The following is a 7,320-nucleotide window of genomic DNA, read 5'->3' as shown; positions in this document are numbered from 1 at the left end:
GGCATGGCATACGTCATTCCAGGCTCTTCTTGCTTTGATTGTCTCTGCTGAGAAATCTGAGGTGCTTCTAATTGGTTTCCCTTTATAGGTGATTAACCTTTTCTCCTTGACAGCTTTAAGGATCTTTTCCTTGGTCTGGGTTGATCCTGTGTGGATTATAATGTGACTGTGGGATGTCCTATTCTGGTCTGGTCTATTTGGGGTTCTAAAAGCTTCTTGTATCTGAATAGGCCTATCTTTTTGTATGTTTGGGAAGTTCTCTGCTAGGATCCTGTTAAACAAATTTCCTAGACCATTAACTTCTGTTTCTAGGTGCTCCTCTACACCCATTATCCTTAGATGGTGTCTTCCAAGTGTTGGATAGACCTATCATATTTCTTGGACTTGTCTTGGATGGTTGTATGTTCTTTCTCTATAATATCTAGGCTGTCTTCAATCCCTGAGATTCGATCTTCTGCATGGTCTAACCTGCTGTCAAGACTCTCTACTTTGTTTTTTATCTCTTTTCCTTCTAATTGGTCAGCTTTGATGGCTTCAAGTTCTTTGTTGAAGCTCTGTTTTAGGTCTTGTATGAATTTCTTTACTTCCTTATTTTGGTGTTCAATGTTTGTTCTCAAATCACTTAGTTGATTGGTTATGGTTTCTTTGGACTCCCATTCCTTCTGTTGGGTTCCATTCAGCATTCCCTTTGTGGTCTCCCTGACATCCTTCAGCTCTTTGTTAATGGATTCCATGAATGCCTTTAGTGATCTTTGTGTATTCTCTACCTGGTCTCTTAATTCGTGAATTACTCTTTGATTAGTTTCCTCCCTTCTGTGGGATTCTGCAGTTCTCTTTGAGTGTTCTCTGCCTGCTCACGCCATTCCTCCCTTTCTCTTTGAGTATTCTCAAGTTGTTCACGCAAATCCTGTATCAGTTTTTGAGAAGCTTCCTCACGCTTATGATATTCCTGTATAAAATTCTGGGATGCCTCCTCTCTCTCACTATCACGCTCATACAGAGTCCTTTGTACATTGTCAAACTTCTCATTTATCATGTTTGCTATTAGTGTTTGTAGAGCTATTTGGGAACTCTCCTCTGGATTATTCTTTATCTGTTCTAATCCCTGATTATCAAGGTTGGGAATTGAGATACCGGTTTTGCCATTTTTCTTGTGTTTTTCCGGCTTACTCGGCCCATTTGAGATAAAGATTGCACCAGTTTTGTGCTAGAACACTATCTTAAGGCAACCATCAACCAAAGTTTGCATTTGTACCGTCAATAGTCTACAGATACAATCTAGTTCAACAGATACATCTATTCAACATCAAACGACTATATGTTAAAGGACTTCGAACTGCAGAAAAGAATTTGGAAAACCAGAAATTATTAGGATTAGGGAGTGATGTGGGTAAAAAATGGGAATAGATTGGTGTGGGGAGGCACAGGGAGAGTTAACTAGGTCCTAATCACAGTGCAGGAAATGGGTTGGGTAGGATGCAAGTAGAGAGAGAGAGAAAAAGAAGAGACGGAAAGGGGAATAAAGGGAGACCAGAAAAAGAATAGAAACGTAAAAATTAATGTTATTATAGAGGTTAAAAGACCGTCTATTTAGAGAGGAATGTGAATATGTTCAGAGAAGGGGAGGGACATAGAGGAGATGTGAAAATCTTTAAGGATGGGAAAGGGAGAAGAAAAGATCAGAAGTTCAGTAGAGCTAGATAAAAAACAAAAAGATAATTAAGAAAGAAAGAAAAAGAGAAAGAAGACAAGAAAAGAAAGGAAAACTCTCATTCACGTATTCCTAAAATAAAAATTATAAGATGAGAAAAAAAAAGTTACTGGAAAACAATTATTTTTTCAGAGGAGCCAAAAATTAAAGATTAATAAAAGTTTTAGAAGGGAAAAAAATTTATATATATATATATATATATATATATATATATATATATATATATATATATAAGGTAACAAAAAACAAGCAAAAAAAAAAGAAAAGAAGAAGAAGAAGAAAAAGAAAGGAAAAAAAGAAAAAAAAGTCTTTTGATTTTTTTTTGGGGGGTGGAGGAGTGGGAAGAATCCTGTATCTCCCTTTTGTCTGCAACCAGTCTTTTGTTGGAGTCTCTGGTCAGCTTGAGGTCCTGTGGCTTGATTGGTTTCTTAAGTCGGTTGTTTGGAAGAGGCAGAAAAATGCTCTGCTTTACCCAAGATTTTGAGATCCCCCTCCCAGGTTAGTTTTCTGGGAGTGTGGTCTGCTTTGAGAGTCACAAAAGAGGGGGATGTGGTGATGAGGCTAGGTTCTGGGTAGAGTTGAGGCCTTTCAACAAACAGTAGCTTTTCCCTGGGGCTATTTTGTGATAAAGCTCACAGCGCCCAGCCTGGAGCCATTCTCAGGGTTTCTGTTTTTCAATTGATTGTGGTGGCTGCTAGAGGGAGGGGCATCCTCTGGCTCTGGTTACCCAGTGAGGCAAGGCACTCCGATGGCTGGCGCCTGAGCTGGGTGACTTTTCCCTGGATGGAGCTGAGTCTGCAGGTCACTTCGCCGTTAAGTTCTTGTGACCTGCTAAATGACTCATTTTATTCCAAGGCCTGAGCTGGAGCTAGCAGCTCCTCCGAGCTTTGTCGGTATCCAAGATGGAGATCACCGGTGCTGGGGGGGAGGGGTGGCCTTCCCTCCTCTGCTCCCTGAGGAGTGAGGATGTCGGGCTTGTACTCACGCCGAGTCTTGGATCCTGGGTCGTCTCTGGTCTGCAAACAGCAGGTTGAATATGTTCGCTCCTTGTCTGTTCTTGTTGGTGTTGAGTAGAATCCGCTCGTCCGCTGCATCTGGCTCCTTCTTCCCCGACTCTCTGTGTCTCAGGTATGACTCCCCAGCGGTGGTCGCCGCCGCGACCCTGCCGCCGGAGCGGCAGCTGATGCGTTTCCTTGGCTTCCCCTCTCTTGTCTAACTCTCTGTCCTGTGATGGCACACTTGGTGTGATTCTCTGGCTTAGGACTGTTCACTGGAATTCTAAAACTACTTTCTATGCGAGAGCTTGTTCAGATTCCAGCTTCTCCTCCGCCATCTTCCCGGAACTCCTTCTTTTTTCTTATGTAGTGCTGAGGAATCGAACCAGTGCCTCAGGCATGCAAGGCAAGCGCTCTACCACTGAGCCACCTTCCTAGCCCCTGCTTTGATTGTTTTTGAGATAGAATCTTGTATTTGTTTATTCCTAGGATACCTGGATAGTGAACTTCCTAGTTTTATGTTCAACATAGGTAGGATGACAGCCATACATTGGCACACCCAGCTTTTATTGATTGAGATGGAGGTCTCTTGTATGTTTTCCAGCTTGAACTTGAACTGCAACTATCGACATTTCCATTTTCAGAGTAGCTATGATTATAGGTATAAACCACCTCATTTGACTTCTATTATATATGTTTATGAAAATTCTGAAAGTATGAGAAAATCCTCTAGATTTACTAACCATACCCAGATTCTAGGTGATACACTAATGTTTATTCTGTCAAAAAATGTGTTTTGTGACAATTTTTAAAATTTTTTTATTGGCAAAATACCATACAGAGGGGTTACAATTACATGGGCAAGGTAATGAGTACATTTCTTATCAAGCATTGTTGCCTCCTCCATTGTTTCCCCTTTCCATCCCTTCCCATCTCCTCTCCTACCCCCCCAACTCCCCATCCCCAGTGAAAGTTGTAAAGTTCGTTATTCGACATAATGACTTGTATGGCTCATCGTTGCAATGGGTCCAATGTATCCCTATTTAAAGTTTGTTTTTGCCCTTTCCCTCCACAAATTATACCAACATCAAATATATGAAAGCAGGGGTTATACCGTAGGGGAGGGACATACAAAGCAACAAAGAAATCATCTTATAAATATGTTAGAAACAATTTCAAGAAAAAAAAAAACATTTGAATACTTATCTTGTGGTTCATTTCACCTAACATGAACTTATCTTACCTTTTCTGCTTGTCTCAGAAATATACTAGTTATTGCAAATAAGGGAAACCATGGGACTTATGTTTCTTTGGGCCTGGCTTACTTCACTTAATTTTTTCCAAGTCTTTCCATTTCCTAACAAATAGGGCAATGTCATTCTTTCTGATGGAGGCATAGAATTCCATTGTGTATATATACCACATTTTCTTGATCCATTCATCTAATGGGCATCTGGGTTGGTTTCATATGTTACCTATGGTAAATAATGTTGCAATAAACATAGTTGTGCTGGTAGCTTTAGTTTGGTCTTGTTTGTGATCATTTGAGTAAATGCACAAAAAATGGGATTGCTGGGTCATAGGGGAGCTTTACGTGGAGTCTTTTGAGGAAACTCCATACTACTTTCCAAAGTGGTTGAACAACTTTACACAACCACCAACAATGCGGTAAGGTTCCATTCTGTCCCCATCTCCTCCAGCATCTGTTGTCATTAGAGTTCTTGACTCTAGCCATTCTAACTGGGCTGAGGTGGTATCTCAGTGTTGTGCTGATTTGCATTTCTTTTATGGCTAGAGAAGTTGAGCATTTCTTCATATGTCTATTGGCCATCCTTCTTTCCTCTTCAGAGAAGTTTCTCTTTAAGTCTTTAGCCCACTTACTTATTGGGCAGTTGTTTCTTTGAGGATTTGTTGTCGGGGGATTTAATTTTTTGAGTTCCAGGTATATTTTAGATATGAGACCCTTGTCCATTGTATGTCTAATGAAGATCTTCTCCCAATCCGTGGGCTTTCTATTGATCTTGCTAGCTATGTCCTTTGTCTTGCAGAAGCTCTGCAATTTCATGCAATCCCATTTGTCCAACCTTTCTTTGATTTGTTGTGTTTCTGGGTCTCTATTAATAAAATTTCAGCCTATGCTAAGTATACCTAGGGTTTCTCCTATTGCATCCTGTAATGTTTACAGAGTGTCTGCTTTGACTCCAAGGTCTTTGATCCATTTGGAGTTGATTCTTGTGTAGGGTGATATATAAGGATCTAGCTTTGGTTTTTTACAAGGTATTAACCAATTTTGCCAACACCATTTACTTAAAAGGCTGTCTTTCTTCCACTCTAATTTTTTAGCTTCCTTATCGAAGATTAGATTGCTATATATCTGTAAGTTCAATTCTATTCCATTGGTCCTGAGGTGTGTTCTTGTGCCAATACTGTTTTGAATATTATGGCATTGTAGTAGAGTTTGAAATTTGGTATTGATATTCCTCCAGCACTGTTCTTTCTGTTAAGGATCTTTTTTGCTATTCAGGGTCTTTTATTGTTCCATATGAATTTTTGGATTGTCTCTTCTATTCCTTGAAGAATGAGTTAGGGATATTGATAGGTATTGCATTGAATTTGTAGATAGCCTTGGGAAGTATTGCCATTTTCATGATCTTGCTCCTTCCAATCCAGGAGCATGGAAGTTTTTACCACTTTCTAAGTTCTGTTTTGATTTCCTTTTTCAGGGTTTTAAAGTTTTCATCATAGAGGTCCTTCATTTCTTTGGTTAAGTTAATTCCTAGGTATTTTATTTTTTGTGGAGCTATTACAAATGGAGTTGCTTTCCTGATTTCAGCCACCCTTTTCTCATTGTTGACATACAGAAAAGCCATTGGACTTTGAAGGTTAAATTTATACCCTGCTACTTTGCCCAAGTTTTGCATAAGCTTGAATAATTTGGGAGTGGAGTCCGTGGGATTCTTTAAACACAAGATCATATCATCTGCAAAGTGGGAGAGTTTTACTTCATCTTTCCTTATTTGGATCCATTTTATGTTTGCATCTTGTCTTATTGCTGTAACTAGGCATTCTAATACTGTATTGAAGAGAAGTGGCGAGAATGGACAGCCTTGTCTCGTTCCTGATTTAAGAGGAAATGGCTAGTTTTTCACCATTAAGTATAATGCTGGCTGTAAGTTTGTCATATACAGTCTTTATTTTATTGAGAAATGTTCCCTGGATTCCTAATTTTTCCAGAGCCTTCATCATCAATGGGTGTTGAATCTTATCAAATGCCTTTTCTGCATCTATTGAGATAACCATGTGGTTCTTATCCTTGCTCCTGTTAATGTGATTAATTATATTAATTGATTTGCGTATATTGACCCAGCTTTGCATCCCTGAAATGAATCCTGTTTGATTGTGGTGTATGATTTTTTGGATGAATTGTTGAAGTCAATTGGCCAAAAATTTTTTGAGAAGTTTTGCATCAATGTTCATCAAAGAAACGGGTCTATAGTTCTCTTTCTTTGATGAGTCCCTGCCTGGTTTTAGGAAGAGGGTTATGATGTCTTCATAGAATGAGTTCGGTAGTGAACTTTCTCTTTGAGTTTCATTGAAGGGCTATTGGTGTGAGCTCTGCTTTGAAGGCCTTGTAAAATTCTGCTGTAAATCTGTGTGGTCCTGTGCTTTTCTTAGATGGGACTTCTCTTATTGCTGTTTCTATCTCAATGCTTGATATGGGCCTGTTAAAATGGTTTAACTCATCTTGGTTTAGTTTCAGCATGTTGATATTTGCTAGGAAAAGGTTCATTTCTGCCAAGTTCTCAAATGTATTAGCATAGTTTTGAGTATTCCCTTAGAATGTTCTGAATCTTGGTTGTTCTTTGGTGGTTTCCATTCTCATCTCTGAGTTTATTTATTTGGGTGTATTCTCATCTTTTTCTGATAAGACTTGCTAAGGGTCTGTCAATTTTGTTAATTTTTTCAAAGAACCAACTCATTGTTTTATTGAATCTTTCTATGTTTTATTTGGATTCTAATTCATTTAATTCTGATTTAAATTTAATTATTTCTTTCCATCAACTGGATTGGGGTTTATATTGCTGCTCTTTTTCAAGGAGGTTCAGATGTCTCATTAGATTGTTGGTTTCAGATCTCTCCAACTTGCTTCTGAGTACTGCCTTTTCTGTATCCCAGGGGAGCTAGTAATTTGTGTGTTCCTTTTTGTTGAATATCATGAACATTTGAATTTCCTTTCTAATCTCTTACATGACTTACTGGTGATTCAACAGTGTGTTGTTCAGCATCCAAGTGTTACAGGACTTTCTTTGGTAGCTTTTGGTGTTGAATTCTAATTTTATTTCCTTGTGGTCTGAGAGAATGCAAGGTATAACTTCAATATTTCTGAATTTGGAGGTTTGCTTTGTGACCTAAAATGTTTCTATTTTGCAAAATGTTCTTTGTGCTGCTGAGAAAAACGTGTATTCTGATGCTGCTGGGTGAAATATTCGGTAGATGTCTGTTAAATCTAGTTGATCCTTGCAGTTGTTTAGATCTGCAGTTTCTCTATTGAGTTTTTGCCGAGTTGATCTATCTAGTGGCGATAGTTGTGTGTTAAAGTCCCCAACAATTAAT

Source organism: Dipodomys merriami, unplaced genomic scaffold, assembly GCF_024711535.1.
Source record: "Dipodomys merriami isolate MVZ:Mamm:240054 unplaced genomic scaffold, mDipMer1.0.p SCAF_100, whole genome shotgun sequence".
Lineage (NCBI taxonomy): Eukaryota > Metazoa > Chordata > Mammalia > Rodentia > Heteromyidae > Dipodomys > Dipodomys merriami.
The sequence above is the reverse complement of the archived record's forward strand: the minus strand, read 5'-3'. Positions refer to the sequence as shown.